This window comes from Urocitellus parryii, chromosome 1 (assembly GCF_045843805.1).
Source record: "Urocitellus parryii isolate mUroPar1 chromosome 1, mUroPar1.hap1, whole genome shotgun sequence".
NCBI classification, from domain to species: domain Eukaryota; kingdom Metazoa; phylum Chordata; class Mammalia; order Rodentia; family Sciuridae; genus Urocitellus; species Urocitellus parryii.
The window spans coordinates 136,222,457-136,245,826 of NC_135531.1; the positions used below are offsets into that span (position 1 = coordinate 136,222,457).

The following is a 23,370-nucleotide window of genomic DNA, read 5'->3' on the forward strand; positions in this document are numbered from 1 at the left end:
CGCTTCCCTGGTGCTGCGGCACGGTCCTGCGCAGATGCAGGGGGAGGCGCGCAGCCCCTGCCAGAGCTGACAGGCAGAAGCCAACTCCCCATGTTTTTTTCTTGATCGGGCGTTTGAGGTAAAAACGTAGCAAATGAGCAAGTCGACAGCTTGCCTCCTCACTGAAATAGAGGAAGTGGAAGACGTACTACTCGTTCAGGGACCAAGGCACCAGAGTTCCACGCTGCTCGCTTTGGCAGAGGCGCCATCTAGTTTGGATCCCGCCCCTTCTCTTTGCTCTGCCCAGTCGCCATCTGAGCCCTCCCCGGCCACCCCCGCCCCCAACAAATACACACGGTGGACACACAGGCCTCTTCTCAGACCCCTGCCGCCTTCTCTTGGGCAATGAGGGGTGCCAGGAGCACCGATTTCCCTCCTGGCCCCAAGCCAGCCACTCCGAGTTCCAAATGATGCCCCAGATTCTCAGTGCCCACTCCCATTGGGTAGTCTTCGCCAGCCCTCCTCTCCTGTTCACCCACTTACCTGATCCTGGTTAGCTCCTGGTGGATTCCTGGGGACTCCCATGGACTTGCCTCAGGGTGGGAGCGGGGGTCCCACAGTAAGCCATGGGTTCCTGAGAACAGAGCTAAGCAAGCACTGGGTCTGATGGTGCAAGGGACAGCATGTTTATGAGATGAGGGGGTGGGGGTTAGACTGCAGGACACTGGTGGTCTCTAATATGTCAGTACAATAAAAAATAAAATAGAGAGAGAAATGAATTACAGTAGATTGGGAAGAGAGAGAAGATGGGAGGGGAGGGGAGGGGAGGGGAGGGGAGGGGAGGGGAGGGGAGGGGGGATAGTAGAGGATAGGAAGGGCAGCACAATACAACAGACACTAGTATGGCAGTATGTAAAAAAGTGGATGTGGAACCAATGTGAATCTGCAATATGTACATGGGGTAAAAATGGGAGTTCATAATCTGCTTGAATCAAATGTATGAAATATGATATGTCAAGAGCTTTGTAATGTTTTGAACAACTAATAATAAAATAAAATAAAATAGAACAAAAAAAAGATTTATTTTACTAGCATTATGGATGAGGAAAGTTCGGGGAGGTTAAGTGACTAACCTGAGATTACAGTGTATCCAGGATCCAAGTGACACGAATCCAGGGTTCACACCTAGGGTTTACCTGGAGTGATTGTTTCAAGGTGGGCCTAACCTGGAGTTAGTACAAAGGCTTTGACACGTGGGGGTGCTCCCCTTGAAGACAAGCCCTTAGAGAAACGGGGGTGGTTCCTCCTGCAAGGTCTCTATGACCTTCCCCTCAGGCTCCTGCACCTGTCCTGTCCCATACACACTCACACAGCGACTTGGCAAGGGACTTCTGCATTTTCCCTACAAGCAAGGGAAATGCTCAGGGAGGCATGTTGTCTGACCGTGTCCTAGGGTATGAGAACCAGGGGCCCAGCCTAGCTAATGCCCAAGAGGAAGCCAGCTTCCACTTAAGGACAATGATCTCAGTCTTATCTTAGCAGATGAATCGCTGCACACCTAGGCTTGGGCAGTGTTGTGTTGTGTTGTGTTGTGTTATTTTTCAGTACTAGGGATCGGTGAACCTAGCGCTTCACACTTGTTAGGCAATTGCTCTACCACTGAGCCACATCCCCAGCCCTGAGCAATGCTTCTGAAGCCTGGGTATGCCTCCATTGGCCGAGAGCTTTTGGAAATAGAGGCTGGGCACATGTCAAGAGGGTGGTAAGATAGACCTGAACAGCTCTGGCTTCCAGCTGTCTTGGGGCAGACTGTACATTTTTTTTGTGAAGTTATCTGAGTGAATTATTTGATTCTTTTTTTATGTCTTGAGCAAACCCACATCATCATTTTATTAATGTATTTGCAATTACTGGATAATGATTTTCAGTTTCGTGTGGTCTGTGATATGGGGACGCTTAATCAAATATCTGCATGATGGGCCTTTACATTCTCTGGGGCCAAAAGCTTTTCCCATCAATTAAGCTTCAAAGAAATGGGTTTTAGGCTCATCTACAACTGCATTTTTTATGTTTCTTTCATGGCTCCCCTGCCTTCTCCTGGTGTCTTTAGAGATACAGGGAAATGTGATGTGCGGAAGAGGCATTTATTAGTGGGTGTGCAGAGAATGGGTTTATCATGGTCGTTACAAAATATTAAAGTGACTGCTTTGAAGTAGGACAATTTATGTTTCCATTAGAGTCACTTAGTCATGCCCCTCCCACACACAGTGCCACCAGGAAGGAGGACATTTATTGTGGGCCCCCTAGACTCTTTGAGGTCAAGCCCCAGGAGGTACTTTCTCCAGAGAGAGATACTGGACTCCCCAAAACAATCCACGCCCCATACCCACCCCACACCCTGGAGGAGTTGGGAATCTGACCCATTAACATGCAGAGCATTTCTCTGCTATCTTGGGTGCTCCTCCCTGTGCCAGGTTAGGTGCATCTCAGGTTGTTGACTCCTAGGTAGAGGATAGAGGTTATCAAGCCCATTTTATAGATGAGGAAAAGAAGTTCAGGGACAGGTGACCTGGTGAGTAGGCCAGTGCTCCTCTGCTAAGACAGGAGTGCATGGGAGACGCATGCCTAGAAAGCCCTCCAGCCTTTCCTGTGAGGATGCATAAGGGAGAGCAAAAGTGAAAGAGAACCAGAAGGAAGGACTGTGAGCCTCTACCACCCCGGTTCACACACGGCTCCAAACTGAGCAGAGCTCCGTCCCCATCCATCAAGGAGAGAACAGACCCCAAGTGGTCAAGCTTGGTTCCACCCAGAGCCTCTTAGGCTGGGGCTTATATGTCACTGTTTCTCTTCTCCTGCCTCCACTTAGGGAAGGGGTTGGGTTTGACTGGAGGAAGCTTCTCAATGGAGGCATTGGGGAAGTCTGTGGGCTGGGAGTATTGGCGTCCAGGTAAGCAGGTGGCTGTTCTAAGGCATCCTGGATTCTTGGCATTAGAGGCCATGTGTGTCTCAGTAGAAGGAGCTATAGACAAAGTTGTTTGTCCATTGATCATTTCTTCACTTATCTGGAACATGACTGCTCATCGTGTACCAGGACCCCCACTGGCTGTCAGTCCATGAAAGGAAGGACATGGTGGATAAGTAAAGGAGCAGAGACAATTGGTGCTCTGAGAACACACAGGAGGAGGCTGAACCTAGCCAAGAGTGGTCAGGGAAGCCATGGGCCCCTAAGACCCAAAGATGATCAGGAGTTTGCAAAGTGGGACAAGGTGGTGAATGTGGACCAGGACTCCAGGTGATATCAGAGCTGTTGGAAGAACTGAAGGTGTCTCCAAGTCTCTAGGAAACTGGTGTGTGACTGAGGTAGGATGAGGCTGGAGAGGAGACCAGGTCTGTCAAGGAGAGTACTACAGGCTGTGGAAGCAGTTGGTTCCACCCTAAGAGCAGTGGGGAACCCCCCAAAGATTCCCCCAGCTATTAAGTAAAGGAAAATTGGTGGGGGCCAGACTGGAGCCAGGAGGCCAACTGGAGCATCATAGTCATCAAGGAGTGTTAATGGTTTCCTGAAATAGATGTGGTAGGAGAGGGAGAAATTGGTGCCACCGAGAAATGCTTAGGAAACACAAATGGCCTGAGCCAGGCTCCTAGCTGGGGACAGTTGGAATGTCAAGGCAATGCCATGTATGTAGTTTGGGCAGCAGGGGCTTGGGTACAGGGGCCTTGGCTGAGGTTTGGGTGTAAAAGTAGGAGCAATCTTGATGGAAACCTCCATCTGGTCCAAGTGGAGTCCAGGGGGTTGTGGGACAATATGGGGGCGGGGGTTGGGCTACTGGCCGAGTGTGAGGTCTGGATTCAGGAGAGGCCTGGGCTGGTCCATGACTGGAGACCTCTACAGGCTTCCCCTGTGTTCTTGATGGAAGCATCAAGATCCACCCAGCTAATATCACCCAGGATCCCAGAGAACCATAGCTTCTGGGAACCCAGTCAGGCACTGGGGCAGGAGAGAAGGCCAGAGATCAAGGGGCCCAAGAAGGCCAGGGCTGGAAGATGAAGCATGGCAGAGGCGAGTCCTGGAGCCAGGCTCATCCTGCCCACACAAGCTGGTCCAAAGATGTGCTGACAGACCCCACAGGCAACTCAGGAGACTTAACTACTTATCCAGGCAGCCAGTCTCACACTTATACATATCCTGTGATACACAAATACCCCCAAAGTCTCTGTACCAGATGCCCCTACACATACACACACTAACCACCCAAACACACATCTAGGGCTGCACACTTGTGGGTGACTTGTAGACAAGAGTGGGGACTGTTTTCAATACTTGCTCTCCAGAGCAACCACCAAATGCCCACTATATAGCACCTTAAAAGTTAGCTGAACTTGGAAAAGATGCTTCATAGCCTTCTGTTGCTCTCTAATGAATGGAGCATCTGGTGCATATTTCAAGCTGAGAGGTGTGTAGTATGCTCCTTAACATGCAACTGAAACTTGGGGGCTCCAGCTGGGCCAAGGATTCCCTTAGAAACGGGTGGCATTTTAAAAGTAATTATTGCTGGTGTTCCCTTTTGGCAGCCCAGCTTTTAAGTTAGTGACTCTCTCATTTTATATTTATTTTCAGTTCTGGGCTCTTTTTTGTGATCCATTAGCTCTACTGAGTCATTTAAAAGCTATAATCATGGCTGTTTGCTCAGGTGGATGCGATCCAGATAAGTGGACCCAGATCTACTCCTTGAAGACGCCTCGGGCTCCAATCAGCACTAATGCACCCCAATTAAACAAGCAGAGTCAGCAGTCACAGCAAGTTTCACCTCGTCGCCTTTTAAAAACTAGGTGAAGTATTTGCACAGATCAGTTGAAGAAGGTCCATTTGGATGTAGTTTTTAGTTGGAAAATGTACTGTTGGCTTTGTCTTTTAGGTCTCAGGCAAAGAAACCCCCACTTTGAATGCAATCCTTTTTTTTTTTTTTTTTTTTTTTTGAGAAAAAAGGAAAAGGAAGGTTTATTACTTTGCTAGCAAAGGAAAAACAGAGAGGACTCCTGTCCCAAAGGCAGTGATTTTCCCATCAGGAGGGACAGCGGGGTTTAAAGGAACTCTTCAATTGTTACACAGAATGCGTTCTTGATTCCCCTCCATGGTTTGTCTGAACATCTTGGGGAAGATTGTCCAGAGCTAAGTCCTGGATTGCCCACCTCAGTCTCATGCTCATGAAAGAGCAGGGTGAGGGCTTTGGGCCTTACTGGGGGCCTGCTTCCCCAAGTAGAGCACTGTGGACCTCCAGCCCCCCACCCATTTTCCACTCTTCTGAGTGTAGACCTGTGTCCAGCTGCCATAGGGTCCCATGCCTGCCTCTCCCCCGCAGTCAGAACCCATCATCATGATCAGGCAAATCATTCATCCCACAGATCTGGAGAGGCCCAGGAAGGTGGAGACACAGCCCTGCCCTGGATTTGCAGTGTGACTGTACGGATGAGGCTTGCTCTCTGTCCTGCATTAGGCACCAAATACCCAAAGGGACTCAAGGCTGGGAGTCAACAAGCACTTGGGGAGGGTGAAGGACTTGACTGTTTTGAGGGATTGTTTTCTGTGGCCTCAAGATAAGAGGGGCTGAGAGTTTGGGGGTTCTGAGAGTTTTACTGATGTCTCTTGAACCTATGTTCAGCCTGGATTCTTAAAATTAGGTAAGCCAGGCAGTAAGTCATGTGCTTGTGAGCTCAGAGAACAGGGTAAGCTACAGGGTCACTGATCCTGGCCAGGCCAGACATTTGGAATGATGATGAATTGCCTCAAACTACCTCCTGCTATGTAGTGGGCCTCTCTCTGCTCCCTCACTGTAGGCCATCTGAAAGTCACATCACCTAGAGCTAATTACTTTGTCCTCTCCTGGTGATGGGCATCCTTTGTGGGCATGGCATGTGCAACAACACAGAAGGTAAAGCACCCTTCCTGCCTTGGAGTGTCCCACCGTTGGTACATGAGGCCCCGTTGGCTTAGCAAGCATCATACTCAACACTGGAAAGAGAATTAGCAGTACTTTCCCTGGAGCCGTAGTTTGTTAGACATCTTTTAATTCTTTTTTTTTTAAATATGATGTTATTATATTTTTCATACCTTTATTTTATTTATTTATTTATTTATTTATTTTTATATGGGGCTGAGAATCGAGCCCTGTGCCTCACACATGCTAGGCAAGTACTCTACCCTGAGCTACAGCCCCAGGCCCTTTTTGTTTGTTCTTTTTGAAATTGTTAACACCCAAATCAGAGCAGTGAATGTTGAAAGTAAAATACAGGATCTGGAGGACCTTGATTGTCCCAGAAAGAGCAGGGAACTGCCCAGGGATAGGGCTTTCTAGAAGAAAAGGAGACCCAAGCTGTCCCAGAATAAGTCAGGACTCTCTGAGGTTACCCAGAGGACATTTCAGTAGAGGATCCTGACAAAGCAAGGCCTGGAGGAAGTGAGGCTGGGCCTGTCCAAGGAGGACTTGCAGGGAAGTCAGGAACAACGAGACTGTGAAGTGAGGTTGCAGAAGGCTCCTTCTGAGCAGGAGGCCCTTTGTGTCCATTTCTGTGTCCCATGAGCCAAACAGCCAGGGCTATGGAAGTCAAGTCCCAGCCGTGCCTGAGTCCTCCTTTCAACCCTTGAGAACCAAGAGAGGAGAAACAGGCAGAGCAGGCCAGGGTGTGGTCTAGGAGAGACTCCCTGGGCCCTGTGTGCTCAGGGGTTCCCAGGGGGAGCTACTCCTAGGACCATAGCAAACCGTCACTAAGAATAGACTGAACAATCAGCCACCTCATGCTAGTGCCTCAGAGACAAGAGCCACCCACTGCCAGCCAGGCCTCCAGCGTAGGAAGTGGGTGCCAGGTAGACACAGCCACCAAGTGTATCAGAAGCATTGCTCCCAGGGCTGGCATGGACAGTGGCCTGAACCATGTCATCCTAGCTCCTGAGCTTCTTTCACACACTTCTCAGGAGCAGCATGTAGGAGTGAGGCCAGGATTGGGGGATCTCCAGGGCAGTGGGTATCCCCTAACTCTCATTCTTCCATCTAAGGCTGCTCACCAACACCCCAACACATGCAGCATCCTCCCCAGAGCCCCCAGGCCTGAGATATCTAATAGCTCCAGGGAAGGTGGGCATCCCAGGTCCTAACAGACGGGACCCTCAGCCCAGGGCCTTTTGTTGACTCAAGGCCAAGTCCAAGGCATCAGTGACCACCTGGGATCCCCCATCTTCCTCTGTCCCCACATACCCAGGTCTGGGCTTGTCTGATAATAAGACTTTCTACTCAAAGCAATGGAAATCATTCAGATATTGAGAAACATAAGATTGCATTTTCAAAATAAACATTTTATTGAAGCACAGAACATATAGAAAAATGAATAAGTCATCAGCATATGGCTCAGTGAATTTCCACAAAGAGCACGTCTGTTTAACCGGCATCCAGATCAGGAGACGGAATGTTACCAGCACTTGAGTGTCCCCAACACCGGGCTCCATTCAAGTCCCGACCCAAGCATAACCAATGTTCAGTAACCTTTTGAAAGAGAGAGTGACAATCAGAAAAGCTGCTAAAGCCAACAGTGTCATTTAGAGGAGTCCCCAGGAAAAAGAGAAAGAGGGAGAGAAGAGCAGAGGCCAGAGGGTCAAGTGCGGGAGAGAACGATCCAATGAGGATGGTGGGCCACTGACCAACTGTGATGTAGTGCTGCGCTTGCAATACAAAGCAACCAGCTAGGAATTTAATCGTGTCAGTTGCAATATCAGCTTGGAACTGGGATCATTTCAGGTATTTACACCCAAAGGATGAGACAATTTTGGATGGGAACAATGCAAATTACTAGTGAAGTAGAACAATGAGATCATCTGTGGGCTCTCGGGCATCTTCCTGCCCTAGGTTATGCCCTGAAACACTGAGGCCGGAGGTCAAACATAGGGCATTGAAGGGCCCTCTTGACTCAGGCCAGGTTCTGGCTCCCTTCGTCCTTCCCCAGAACAGCTGTCCAGAAGAGCATTCCACAACATGGCTCTTTCTAGAATTTCTTTTCTATCCCTCCACCTGACCCAGGAGGTCCTGGCCAGTGCCAGAGCCTGCTGGGTTAGGTCAGGAGAAGGTCAGCCTCTGTTCCACAAGGAAATGTCCTCACTGATCATGACTTTGCCTCCCTGAAGGGACATTTGCCCTGGAAATTGGTTGCAGATCACTTCTCTCAATTAAAGGGCCCGGAAATCCCCATCATTACGACCTCTGTGTTTCCAGACGCTGGATGAGGTGATTAACCGAGGATGTGGCAGGAAAAGGCAGGAATGTTCCAGTGTGTTTGTGATAATATTTGCCCAGTAAACAGTCCTTGTACCTGAGCAGGTTTCCAACATCTTCCTCATGCTGTAGAAAATCCCGTCCTCTCCCTTCACAGCCTCCTCGATCCTTTCCCCAAGCTTTATTCCTGTCTCCTGGGGTTCCTCTGCCAGAGCTGGAAGGCCAGAATTAGAATAGAAAGGAGGTGGAGATGAGGCAGGAAAAGCCTCCGAGAATGTGAAGCGCAAAATTCTAGCCAGGTGATAACCCGGATCCATAGACAGGACTTTAAACTCGAGATCCTCCTGCCTCAGCCTCCCACACTGCTGGGATTACAGGCGTGTGCCACCACGCCCAGTCCCATAGACTGGACTCTTACTCTGCCTGGGCCTTAGTTTCCTAATCCATAAATGAGGAGCTTTGACTACATCATCCTCAAACCTTTACACCTGCTTTTGGGGTCTGTAGCCTGTGAGGTATGACAGACTGTGTCAGAGCCTCCAAGAAGTAAAAGGAGTGGGAGAATGAGGTTGGGGCTGAGTGGCTGGCATGGGGCCACTGTCAGTAGAATGCACATCCAGATCCATAGCTCTGTGGGCAGGGGCATGGTGACAGGCAGGCAGAGATAGATAAAAACTTGGAGGAGGGAGGACATGTGCATGTGGAAGGTCTTGTTTTCCTGTCTGTGTTTACCCTAGTGCTGGGTGATGTAGGCCTCCAGAAGAAATGAGACGTTCTCAGACTACTCTTTTTTTTTTTAGGTAAAAGAATATTTTAATAAATCAGAGAAACAAAAAATAAAATCATGATGACTTTAGAATAAACTTCACAAGTTGAAAATACTATATTTTGATCATTCAGTTTTTTAAATTAATTTATTTAATTAGGTATATATGACAGAAAATGCATTTTGATTCATTGTACACAATTGCAGCACAACTTTTCATTTCTCTGGTTGTACATGATATAGCGTCGCACCATATGTATAGTCATACATATACCTAAGGTAATGATGTCCATCTCATTCCACCATCTTTCCTGCCTCCATAACTCCTCCCCACCTCTCCCTCCCTTTTCCCAATCAAACTTCCTCCATTTTTCCCATGCCCCTCACCCACTATGGATCAGCATCCACTTATCAGAGAGAACATTCAGCCTTTGGTGTTTTGGGATTGGCTTAACTTCGCTTAGCATGATATTCTCCAATTCTATCCATTTACCTGCAAATGCTATAAATTTATTCTCTCTTAATGCTGGTTAATATTCCATTGTGTATATATACCACAGTTTCTTTATTCATTCATCTATTGAAGGGCATTTAGGTTGTTTCCACAGTTTAACTATTGTGAAGTGAGGTGCTATGAACATTGATGTTACCTGTCCTTTGGGTATAGACTGAGGAGTGGGATAGCTGGGTCAAATGGTGGTTCCATTCTCAGTTTTCCAAGAAATCTCCATACTTCTTTCCATATTGGCTGCACCAATTTGTAGTCCCACCAGCAATGTATGAGTGTACCTTTTCTCTCAGCCTATTCTTGAAAAATCCCACCAGGACACTATATTTACCAGCACCATAGTGAGAAAAACAAAAGTCAAATTGAGACACGATTGGCTTATTTAACTGATGGCTCTGGTTTTTATTAAAAGCAATTAGCATCATCAAATGGAGTTTCTTGAACCCCATCATGTGAGGTAGTGTAATGCATTTGCCCTTCAACATGGAAGGTTCTTTTTGAAATTTTTAACTCCTGAATCAAAAGAAGCCTGAGGCAAGAGAAGCTAACTCTGCTCTGTGTGTGGGCTGCACTGTGTCAGCAGAGACTCGGGGTGCACAAGGCACATGCCCAGGCTCTGAAAAGCCTCGGGCTACAGGCACTGGCCCCACCTCTCCCAGGCCAAATGTGCTTTGAGCTCCTTCGTGGAAGAATCTAGGAACATCCCTCCCACTCCTGTCTCCTGTGGGTCCTGAATTCTTTTAAAGCATCTGAATCTCTTTCCACTCTGGACTGGGTAGCAAGGAGGCCACTCTTGGACTCTAAGAACTTATGAATATGGAGGGCAAAGAGCCGGCTGGAGCGATTTCTCAGCGTGGGAATGTAATGAGAGTTGGCCCATTCACAAAATCCCATCCAGCTGCCGCCCGAGGAGTGAACACCACAGACACCAAGCAGATAAGCTGCATCTGGAATAGCTCATTTGGCTAGGGGAGAGGGGCTTTCTGAGCACTCAGAGGAGCTGCACCCCAGTGACCTCTCTCAGTGGCACTGCCACATTCATCTGTGGGCCACCGTCTCCTGAGCCATGCCCTGCTCAGAGGCTCAGAGTCTCTAGGTCAAAAAACCCACATGTTCCACCTGGAACTGACTAGGTTTCTACTGCTCCCTCTGCAGGCTGCCCAAATTCTGATGTTTCCAGTACGAACACGCCCAAGCTGTGGGGAAGGAGCCTCTGAAACTCCTTCCGCAGCTCCATGTTGCCCAGGCAGCAAAACTCCCCAAAACAGGGGTGCTCTGAGTCGAGTTATGGTGGAGCCTTGTTTTGTTTTGACCTCAGATTTACTGTCCATCATCCAAGACAAAGAGGTTAAAAAAAATCCTTCAAACCTCAGAAAATTCCCAAGCCCTCTTAGGTCTAAAACCCTGAGTGCAGGTAATTCTTCTCTTAAATGTCCATTTCTTCGAGCCCACGTAAGGGCAGGATTCCCCAGCTTTTAGCAAGAGTCATTTTCAGAGACCATCCAGAGGTAGTGTCCCTCTAACATCCCTTCCTCTAAAGTAAATGTCCCCAAAGCTAACCAAGCTGGTGCAGGTGGAATGTGGCATTTGGATGCTCCTTTCGGGCCCTGATCTGCAGTCCATGCTTCCCTGACACCAGAGGAGGACAATCTCTGCTTGTCATCTTTAAAACCCAGGAGCTCTTTGGCTTGGCCCAGAATCTGACAGGTACTCTGAGTAAACAGCCCTGAGATACGAGGAGAAGAATAGCGCAGGCCACCCCAGGCACATGAGGCACCAGCTCAGACTCTGCCCCATGCCCGTTCTCCTCACCTACTAGACTAGAGTGCTGTGACCTGTCTTCCAGGGGGTGCCCTGGAAGGACAGAGACAGGAAAAGCCTAGTTCTGGGGGAAAGCAGATGGCAGGAAGGGAGGTGGGCCCTGTGGCACCTGTGTGGGGCTCTTGCCTCCCTAGTGGAGGGTCCCTTCTTCATCACTGAGGACCAGATAAAGCCTTTTGTTCAAGGTCTGATGCCAGCTGCCTTCCTAGAAGCTCCATGGTCAAGCGTGGGACTCGGCACACTCTTCTTCCCTGAGCTTGGCCTTCACACAGGCTGTACTTACACACAGGGGTCCACAGCATATCCACAGGGGATACACACACACACACACACACACACACACACACTTCACCCCATACACACTCCGCTCCTGCCGTTCTTGACAATCACAGTACCCAGGAGTGTGAAAAGAAATAAGGCCACAGATTCAGTCTGTTCATGCAATTACTTGTCTTTAACCTCATCAGACCGAAGGTTCCCATTTTTATAGCAAGTCTTTTATAAAACTCGCTTTATTTTCCTAAATGAATGTGTCTTATCAACAACAGTGACACGAAAGAGAAATGCAAGAAAAGTGATGAGCATAAAATAGGCCTTTCGTTGTTTGGACTTGGTCACGTTCAAAGTGCAAGGTGGCCCCGCATCCAGAGCCACACTGAGATCCCTGTGAATGCAACAGCTGCAGCTAGGACCTGTGTGCTATCATGGTGATTTGAGTCCTCAGCTGTCATTGCTTTGGGAGGAGTGGTTCTCCAAAGTGGTGACCAATTTGTAATAAACTGATAAACAAAATTTATACGTGATAGCATAGGTACATCCTTGAAAAGTCCTTGCTAAACCCTGGGGTGGAGGAATGGAATTTGTAAATATAATATACTTTTAGATTTAGTCTAATATGCTGATAACTAGATCTTTCAATTCCATGGCTGGGACATTTAAAAAAAAACTCATGAAAATACAAGAAATAAATACATAAAATAACAACTCATGAGACACCAGGTTTGTTGAGCAGGACATTGCCACCAAGAGCAGGATCCCTAGGCTCCCTGGTCATTAAGTGCCATAAGGCTCCCCGATCACTGTGACAACCAAAAGCACTGCTACGGAATTTCACAGGGCCTCCTAGGGAGCACAGTGCTCATGTTAAGACCATTTATGTGGATTCCCAGCATGTGCAAGAAGTCCACGTGGGAACAAAGTGCTCTCCAGGCCTGGCTCCTAAGCCTTACTCATGACTGTATTATCAGCCACTTCAAAACCTAGCCACAGCCAGAGACCCTGCTGTGTCTCTGGGGAAGCATCCCACCACTCAGCTTAAAACTAAAGCAGCTATATTCCCAGCCATCACTGGTACCTAAGGAGCCAAAATAGTGCCATCTCGACAGCAGGATTTTCCCCCACATTTGGTGAATTCTCAGGACAACAATCAATAGAATTACACAGGAGGTCGGGGATGCCCCTACTCTCTTACCCCTCCAACTTCCCAATCTGGTGACCATCATCTGGTCCTGCTCCTCTGGATGTAGGTGAGGGGTAACCGGGGATAGTGAACAGGGACTGGACTTCCAGACAGGGCAGTGGGGGTACCTGAGCCTATAAGCAGCCAGTGGCCGTCTTCATAAAGGTATACATGATTTGTTAGGGAGCTAGTTGCATCTGGGTTTTACCCTAACACAACAATAAAGTCCTTAATGCCAGGGGGGTTAGCATTTATTCAAGTTTTCAAACATTACTCTTTTCACACTAGGGCCACCTGATAGATGTGCCAGTCAGCCATAAAAAGTATATGTGGATCCCTCTCTCAGGAATCCAACCAATTTTGCTTTCTCTAATAGGAATAAAAAAAGAGGATTGTAAATGTCAAACAGCAGACTGTATAGCAACATCAATTGAACCAGGCATTCATGAGCAAATGTACCATTTATCTAACAAAGGTCTGAGTGGTTTTGTTCATTTAAATTACCTGAAGCTGGGGTGAAAATGGAGATGAGGGTTTGTCCGTGAATTGAGGTGCAAGTGAGGGTGGCTGTTTCCACCGTGTTGGAGTGAGCTTGATCTGCTGCAGTACCGTGCACCGGGACCAGGCAGGTACACACGTGTGTGCGTGTCCTGTCATATGCAGGGTTAAATGCCCTGGAGAGCCTTTGCTGTGCAGATTGTGTTTATGGTCCCCACGTAGGCCTTGTATCTTCAACCCAGAGAATTCAAAAGCAGTTGGGATCTCAAATGTGGACACTCCCGGGGAAAGACCAGATGGAGAGCTTGCCAACCCGATGTTGCTCTTTTGAGTTCTGAGAGGACGGAGAGCTAAAAGATGCTCCCATTTGCTTTCCCTCAGCCACCCCGGCTGCCCTTATGTCAAAAACCTGACCCAGGAGCACAGGAGCACGACATGGCCAAATGCCGGCTGGTGACCTTTACAAATTCAGCCGTGCCTGTGACAGCTGACAGCTCTGCACAGCAAGACAGAACCCAGCCCTGTGTCCGTGCCCTCCTCTCCCTGGACTCTTGGGCTGGCCAGTTAGTGGGACCAGCACAACCCTGCTGTTCAGGGGAGCAGGGGCCAGGAAGTAAGAAGGAGATGTCTCCGGGTCGCAGCTTGGGGGAGGCACCTCCAGGTGCGGCCCAGGTTCTCTTCCTTACTTAATCCCTGGTGGGTGTCCCTTCCAGTCAGCTCCTAAGTTAAGTGAATCTTGTTGGAAGGGCCAGATACACTTGTTTGCTGAAGGACTGTTTCCCAGTGTGGTCAGTGAACTGTCCAGGCCAGAGTCACCAGAGACTCTGTTAACATGCCGCCTTCCAGTCCTCACCCCAGACACGGTAGAGGTAAGGCCCAGAATTTGCACTTTTAGTAGGAGTCCCAAGTGATTCTGATGCAAACCCAAGTTTGAGTCCCTCATAAAAACATTCCTGTTACTTACTTCCCCTAAAGCTAACAGTTCCCTCCATGACCTCAGTCTGACCTCTGATTGAGGTTCCTCTAGGGAAAATTGGGGGACACAGATCCTTCCTTCTGTTTTGGGGGGTGGTGTGGGGGGGTGCTTTAAGACCCCTCTGCCATGTGGTTGAAAGGACACGAACTGGGGTCAGGATACCCAGGTTTGAATCCTTGATCACCCCCTGGTATCCCCAGGGTCTAGGCCTCAACCCTTCCCTCTTTCTAATGAGTGAAGAGGTGACAGAAGGGACAGGAGGCAAGCCAGCTCTTCCAAACCTGTGGGCAGGCACCAGTCCACTATGGGTCACCATGACTGTGTGCTGTAAGAGAGGGGCCATACTCACCCACAAAGACAAGAGTGCAGTCCTTGCTTCCAGAAGGTGAGTCTACGGAGGGGACAGGACACAGAAAAATTCCTCAAGGCCTGAATGGTTTGGAAGTGACAGAGCAGTTCCATGGAATTGGGCCTTATCAAAAAAAATTTAGAAGTCTGATTTGAGGAAAAAAACCTTCCAGGAAGGGGTCACCTGAGGACAAAATTTGCAGCCAGGCTTTCCAGCAGATCATGGGGAGTTGGTGGAGCAAGTCTGGAGAAGCCAGTGGCCCCAGGGAAGGCCAGAGATAAGCAGAGACACCTGAGCAGGATGTTTGAGTCCAGGAGAGTGGCCAGGCTCCACAGCCAGCTGTGACAGTCACCAGGTGGCAGGACTTTGAGTAAACCTGTGGGCAGGTGTCCTGGGAATGAGAGCAGACAGTCTCATGAGTGCGTCACAATCTCCTGGATTTTCAGCATTTTGTGGCTTCGTCCCCAGGACCAGGGGAACAGCATCATTTTAGCTAACAATGTATCCAAAAAATAAGCCCATTGGTTTTGGCATTTATTGTTAATTGAATTTTCCCAGAAATGGCAGCGGAAAGATTGTTAATGTTCATGAATTTACATCAAGTTAAACATCTGTTCCTCTTAAGCTAAACTCTAGCAAAGTTATGGCGGCTCATAAATTAGATCTGGGAGTAAAATACTTCTCGCTCTTTGCACAGCTTAGCGGTTTCAAAATAGACCTCAAAATGACACATTGCAACTGAGGCCCGGGTAACGCGACCACGTTCAGCTGTAATGTTGGTGCCAGACGATTATGCCACGTTTTTGCTTCAGTGGTAAAGATCACAGCTTTGTCGGGGCAACACGTGATATTGGTTTATCAGACTGACTGGGGACATGTGGGAAGCCATGCTGCTAACATTTGCAGAAAGCAGAGAGCCTGCACATGAGCCGACTTCAAGGGAAGCCAGGAGAACGGGAGTACATCTTGCCTCTCTCTGGTCTAAGTTTTTCCCAGGTATGGTTCTAGGGAGCTGAGCCTTGGCCCCAGGCCTGCCTGGAAGGAACCATGCCACCCTGTCAGGTTAAAGAAATCCAGTGAGTGTGGCCCAAGGGCACACAGATGGCTACTATGTGGTTTCTAAAGTGCTGGGGGGAAGACCATTTTGGGAAGAGAGTTGCTCATGCCACATTTGGTGGCACTTCAGAGTCTGACCCAAAGCCCCCACCCCAGCACTTCCTTCTGTCCCCTCCCCTGCCCTTAGACCCTCCCCATCCTTGAAGGGGATTCTGGCATTAGTGGAAGATGAGCTCGCTCATGATGTCAGTTATCTGTGTTTGCATTTCCCTGTCCAGTAAGTCTGGGATTTATAGGCAGACTCCTGAGTACAGGGCTGTGCCCCAGTAGAAAATTCCAGTATTCTGGAGACCATCAAGGCTAGGTTCTTCATTGTGGCCTTGGCTTCCTCCAAAGCCACTCCACCCTCACATGCTTACCTGTTAATAAAATTCTCCCCAGGCACAGAGGGTCCTCAGGGTCATCTTTGTGCCCATTTACTGAGCAGAGCCCAGCCAAGGCATCAGGCCTTTCCTGAAGCTGTGCATTAGCCGAATATACCCTCAGGCCTCCCCAGCTGGCCTCTTTGCAGAGTTATCCAGGCTTTGTCCTGGCTAACCATGGTAGGACGAGAGAACTAAATGTTTTATCAGCCTCCTCCCCAGAGGCATTTCCTAGAGAGCTGCCCCATGACCACTAGAACTTGAAAGAGACTTCCCTATGCCACCTAGTATCTAAGTCCCTCTGTGTCTGACCACCTTGCCATCCTCCCCAGCTTGGCCATGCCAGAGATCATGCTGTAGGAAATCTCCTGGGTGAGGAAGAGCCCATACCCCCTGGTAAGCCTCACTGGGTGAGGCCCAGGAGCTAGGCTCCTGCACTCACATTGCACCTGGGAGCTGACAAGATAGATGACACAGGACCCCAGCCCCTCCAGAGTTCCAGACCTCCATCACTGTGGCTCAGGGTGCCTGGGGTTGTTCCCTCAAGGCAGAGCCACAGCCCTCTCCGAGTCACCTGTCTCCCCTCTCCACAGGAGTCCATAGTCACACAGGCAACGGATATTTAATGCACACTGTCTACATGCAGGTACTGGGCCAGGTGCTGGGGAGGCACCTGAAAACAAGGCCAGTCCTGCCCTGGAGAAGCTTGTTGTCTAATGAGATGCCTGACAATCTGCACTGGATAAATAAGTACCTAATGGAAGTCCAGGGAAGGGCAGTGAAGGGGGATCAGGGGCAGTGCATGAGGGGCCTCTTCAGCCAGGGGCTGGCATGTTAGAAAGGGAGGCTGGCAAGGGAGGCTGAAGAGCTGGGTGAAGGAATAGTTGTGGAGGGTGGGTGGCATTTAGTTAGCGTTTCACTGCTGTGACTGAGATGTTCAACAAGAACTACTTAGAGGAGGAAAAGTTTTTCTTGGCTTATGGTTTCAGAGGTTCAGTCCGTGGTCAGCCAACTGTATTGCTCTGGGCCTGAGTGAGGCAGAAGAACATCATGGCTGAAGGGTAGGGTAGAGGAAGGCTATTCATTCATGGTAGCCAGGAAGCAGAGAGAGAGAGAGAAAGAGAGGGAGGAGCCAGACAGAGGATATATAATTCCCAGTGACCTACTTCCTCCAGCCAGTCCCCAACTGCCTGCAGTTACCAGCCAGTTGATTCATTCAAATTAGAAAATCATCAAATGGGTTAATCCACTGATGAAGTTACAACTCTCATAACATAATCATTTCATCTCTGAACATTCCTACGTTAACAGGAGCTTTGGGGGGAGCACCTCATACCCAAACCATAACAGGGAAGGAAGAGGAAGAACAAGAGACAACCCACTTTGCAGCCTCATCAACATGCAGGTTCCTGAGCACATGGCCTGTCCCCCTCTGAACTGGCTTAGAAGCTGGACTTCCGGCTGCCTTTCTGTCTTGCCCACATTCTGCCACACCCTCCCTCCCCTTGAATGGGATTCTCCAGCCCCACCCAGGCCAGAGCTTCACCTGCCTGCTACAGAATAAAGATGGCCCCTCGGGGGCGTGACCTGGCAGGGCACAAGTGGCTGATGGAATATTCACAATGTCTCCTTCACTTCCCTTTGTTTTGCAATAGAAAGTGTTCCTTTGATGGACACTTCATTCCACAGGCAGCTCCCTGCTTCCTATCTCCCTTTGCTTAAAAATTAAACGTGGCCGTGCCCATGCTCTTTGGTGTGGAGGACAGTGGCCAGAATGGGAGAGCATTAGAATCTTCATAGAGGGACAATTATTGAGGGAACTAGATTAATGAGGTGTCATAACAACTTAGCCAGATCTGCGACTGACCTTTCTCATGGAGAACAGGCTTGATAAATGTAGTTCATTACCGAGTTCTGACATGAAAATAGGATCACACTCTGGGCTCCTCAGCAGGCTGATCAATATTTTATCTGCCAAAGCAGGCCTGGCCTGGGAACAGGAAGAGCCCCACAGCACATGTGTGCTGGCAGGAGCCCGAGGCCAGAGCCAGGGCTGGCCGGGCAGGCCCTGCTGAATGGCAGGGAGCCAGGCCAGCAAGAAGGTGTTTGGACCCTACTATTGGCCTGTGAGGCTGGGCAAGACCCTGAGAGGGCTCAGAGATGGAAGGGCCCTGGGCAGTGGGAAGAAAGAGAGGGAATCCAGGACATCTCCCCTCTTCTGCTGATCCATAAATGCTTATCTAGTTGCCACCCTATCGCAGGCCCCACATTGAAGGTGACAAAGACAAATAAGCCACACCCCTACTTACTTGGAACAATGAGTACATTTCATCTGGGCCTGGGGTTGCACGCCTGTAATCCCAGTTACTCAGGAGGCCGAGGCAGGAGGACCGCAGGTTCAAGGCCAGCCTGGACAACTTAGTGAACCTGTCTCAAAATCAAAATAATGAAAGGGCTGGGGCATACAGAAGAATGAAATCATGTCATTTGCAGGAAAATGGATGGAACTTGAGTGAATAAGCCAAACTCAGAAAGCCAAGGGCACAGGTTTGGTTTGGTTTTCTCATTTGTGGAAGCTAGAGAAGAAAAAGAAAAGAAAAATTTTAAAAAAGGTGTGTGGGGGAGATCTCATGAAAACAGAGAAGGGAGACAAATTAGGGGAAAGGAACTAGGGGAGGGAGGAGGGGGAGGAAGGGGGAAATACTGGGGAATGATATTGACCATATTATATTGTTATATCATGTGCATGTATGAATATGAAACAATGAACCCCACTATTATGTAAAATTATAATGTACCTATGAAAATATGGAAATAAAAGGGGACAGGGAATATAGCTCATGTAGTGTGCATGAGGCCTTGGTTCTATACCCATTGCCACAGAGAGAGAGAAAGAGGGAGAGGAAGAGAGAAAGAGAAAGAGTCCTCGGTTATGGCTGGCCACATGGACACTTCCTCTCACCTTTTCTTTATGTAATGACCTGGTAAGGTGGTGAGGGGCCTAGGGCCTCACAGCCAGTCCAAGTCCAATGGTCTCCTGACTCCCTTGTCAGTGCTCTGCTCAGCCTGTGACAATCGTCTCTAATTGTTGGTCTCAGACACAGCAGCCTATTATCACAAGGCACAGACCTCAAATCGTTGGAAAGTCACGCCACCCCTGGATCCATCAGTGGGCACATTTAACTATATTTGAGTCTGCCCTCCCCCAGGCTGAACCAGAGGGTCCTTGGCAACAAGTTTAAGCCTTTCCACCACGGGTTGCCCATTTTATTCTGAACACCGGGCTGGTCAACATCTATGGAGCACTAGGGAGGGGTGTTGGGGTCCCCAAGCCCATGCCGCATACCCTCCAGGGAACATCCCCCTGGAGGAGCCAAGTCTGCTGAGGCCAAGGCTAAGAATGGACCCTGCCCTGGTCCAGAAAGACCACGTGCCATCCCCCCAGGCACCCATCCCCCACCAACAGGGTCAGGGCATAGTAAAGAAGGTGTGGGATGCTGGTGTAGATCAGTGATATTTAGCCAAGATGAAGTGAATGAGTGAGCTGTGTAGAGACTTGGGTGAAGAACATTCCAGATGGAGGAAGGAGTCAATAAATGCAAAGCCCCCAAGCCAGAGAATGCTCCGGGGGTCAATACTGCTAAAGGGCCTTCTCCCACCATGCCCCACCTCTCAGTCCCATGTGGACTTGCCAGGTGGGTGGGCAGGGATGACCCAAGGGAAGACAAGAAAGATGTGACCCTTGGCTATTGACACTCTCTTGCCAAAATTGAGAGGAACTTGAGAAGGGCAGGAAAAAAAGTCAGAAAATAGAAGCTAAGGAGCCCAGGCCTCGGAGCCCACATGCAGCAGGCCAGCCGCCCACATGCATGAGTTCATTGTGCTAATGGGCCCCTCATCACTTGAGCAGAGGCGCTGGCTTAACCTCTGGCCAGCAGTGTGTTGACAGCAGCCGCCTTTGGGAGATAGATTGTGGATGATTTATTATATTTATTTATTTCTATTTATACTCATAAGTGCTTTCCAAGTGCTCTTTGATGGGCATATATTTATTTTATGACAAGACAACTGTTTGGAACTGAAAGCAGAGCAGGGAGCCTCTAGCTAAAGACTACGTCCAGCAGAGTCACAGGTACCCAGTGCTTCATGTGGGTAAGCCACTCCTGTCAGACCCCACAGTGAAACTGGGGACTTCGTGAAGAAAAACCTAAAACTGGAATTTGGAGGACTCTCCCCAGGCCAAGGCCTGCCTCGGGGAGGAAAGCTCACCTTCATATGGAGCTGGAAGCCACAGATTTGGAGGCATCTGCCTCTGGGGCTGAAAGAGAGCAGGGAAGGAAGTTCCTCCCACCCCCACTCCACTGGCCCCTAGCCCTGTGGGATTCAGGCGACCATGGCAGGGATTGCTGGGAGACCCTAGAGAAGATGAGAAATACTGGACAAATGACTTCATGATTTGGTTTTAGACAAATTCCTCTCTTGTGACTCATTTTAATACAGCTGCTCCTGGGATGAAGAAGGATTTAAGATTCTCTCCCAGGCACTCCTCCTGCATTTGCTCAGAACCCCAGTGGCCAGCAGCTGCCTGGTACAGGGAAGCCCTCAGTTAAGGAAACAAAGGAGCTTGGAACTGAGAGCTGCAGGACCTGCCACCCTACTCTGGCTCCCACACTTGCCCACAGCCCCGGGGGTGCTGCCTGAGCTGCCCCACTGCCCTGTCCCACACTGCTTTGTCTCACTGTCCCCCAGCTGACAACCTCCAGCCACTGGCCTTCTCAGACCTCAGATACACTGGCCACTAGCTCCTGCACACGCCATTCCTGCTGTCTGTAGCACCCTGCCCTGCTCATCCTTCTCTCACCACTCTTCCTCGTCCTGCAGGTCTCATCCTGATTATCCCCACAGGGCTTTCCTCATCCTGGCTTCATACACTCTCCTCCTGGGGCACCCAGGAGGCCATGCCCTGGAAGCACCTGAATCCTCACGGGGCTGCCCAGGGCCTGGCACACAGCTTGTCAATAAGGGCAGGTGAATGATAGGAGGGGTCTGGCCTGGTCTGAGGGATCACCGATCCTGGCAACTTGAGGCATCTGTCCCCCAAAGTCCCAGGTTGACTTCTAGACGTGGCAGTTGCCAGGGTAGAGAAGCCAGAAGCACACAAGCTCACAGTGGGCTACAGAGAAGTGAAAGGAGGGCAGAACCTGCAGAGCTGCCTCAGCAGGACCCACATTATGGCTTCCCCAGCCTGCCAGGGTGGGTGGTGTTGTCCAGCTGCAGACCTCTAGTGACGCAGGACCTTGAGCAGCTCAGAAGAGTCTGTGCCCCACCACGGTCCATGAGGAAAGTTGAGAGACTGGCAAGGATGAGATGTCACGGCCCATCAGACCCAGCCGGACCTAAACTTCAGGTGGCTCTGATGTGGCAGATTCTTAGAATCTTCATTTCCAGCAGCATTTCTGGGGTGAGCCTCCTATGAACTCCAGCTGTGCACACCAGCTTCCCAGCATCTCAGTACACGTGCCCGCCCCCAGGGAAGCCAGCACTAGGTCATGCAGGGACTCCATCCCCATTCACCCCCACAGCTTCTTCCCCATTCCTATTCTATATCCCCACTTGTGGTCCATTTGCTAGGACCAGACTCCCTCCTTTTTGGGGGAGTGGGGGGTGAGGGACCCAGAAGGAAGAAAAACCCATCAACCAGTCCCATCGTCCTAGGGGCAGGAGTGTCTTGGTAGAGGGTCAAGGCCACCATGTTCAACACTGCATAGCTGCACAGACTTGAGGACCAGGTTTGCCAACTGGAAACCCAGAGAACTTCCAAGAATCAATATCCTACCAGGCAAAAAAAATAAATAAAATAAAATGTGTTAGCAGGGCTAGGGGGATGGGAGAGAACCATTCTTGACAGAGCATGGAGACTCCCAGGGAGCAAATAGATTGGATTATATTGAACACAACAATTGATTTTTTCCTAAACAAACATGCAGAAGGAAATGGTAACGGGCATCTGTTCCTGATGGGAATCAATTGACCCCAAATTGGAAGAAAATCGAGAAACACAAACAAATACAAGAGACTGTGTTTACAACACCCAGGCTGGTCTAGTGAGAGGGCCGGAGGAAGAGAGGAACAGACCCGCAGAATCGCCCATCATTCTTTTCCCTTCCCACCATATTCCCTGTTAGTGGCTTTTCAACAAATCTAATAACAAGGGAAAGAGGAGCGACCATTCTTTGAGCCCTTACTCTGTACCAGACCAGTGCAAAGCCCTTTGTGTGAATGTTAGTTACTCCTCAAAACCCAGCGCCCTGTCATCCCCACTTCTTAGATGAAGTTACTGAGGCTACAGGTCATGCAGCCCAGTGGCAGTGAAGTTTGAACTCAAACCCACTGGTCTCCGGAGCCCATGCTCGCCAGCACTGCTCTCTATTGGGTCTCCAACCCTGAGATATACTCCCTGATGCCTTGAGCTGGCCTTGAAATTAAGGGGGAAATGACTAAGCCTCAGAAAGTCCATTCCCAGCAGCCTGGACCGGATGGTGGATTGGGCAAAGCCAGAAAAGCTCCCTCCCCCGGGGAGGTGGGGACGCAGGGCAGGAGGTACTGCACGGCTTGGTGATATCCCTGCAGACCCAGTTTATGAGCTTTGCCCTGTGTGGTGTTCATCCTAGTGGCCCGTCACCAGCAAGATAAACTATGTCGTGTCACAGTGCATCACAGGCCTCATTTGCCAAAGCACGGTGCGATTCTGATGCTGTTCAGCAAACACGCCTGTGATAAAAGGCCTAAGAGTAATGGGCTGTGTGCTGTGGGTTTAATTTCATAAAGCTTCCTTTTGTTTCTTGGTCATGGACTTGTGTACACATGTTTGTTTTCAAGTAATCCAGCTCTGGGAGTGTACCTAATTACCTTAAGCAGGGCTTATTAGTCCTGTTAACTAAGACTCCCTAATCTATGAGGCCAAGTATGCAAAAGCAGCCTGTAAGGTAGGATTAAGACAAAAGTGAGCTATTACAAATGGAATCGGGGGGCCGGCTTTCCTAAAGCTGCTGTGGGGCTGCCGCTGTAAATTCTGCAGAAAGAATTTTCCTGTTCCGTCTGGCACTCGCTCTCTACAGTAGGCACTCGAGAAATATTCATGGGATGGATAGACAGGCTCCCTCCAGCGTTTGCAGCACATGCAGCATTTATTAAATACAAATATTTGTAGTTTGGATGGGTGGACAGACAGACAAGTCCCATCTACTACCGTTGCACGATTTGCTGCACAGTAAACCC

General features: G+C 49.4%; 1 protein-coding gene across 1 annotated transcript in view; it reads left to right on the forward strand.

The window, feature by feature from the left end:
- The window catches only part of Fstl4 (follistatin like 4), a 400,452-nt gene that overhangs the window by 252,570 nt on the left and 124,512 nt on the right, over window positions 1-23,370 (forward strand). The window lies entirely within an intron of this gene.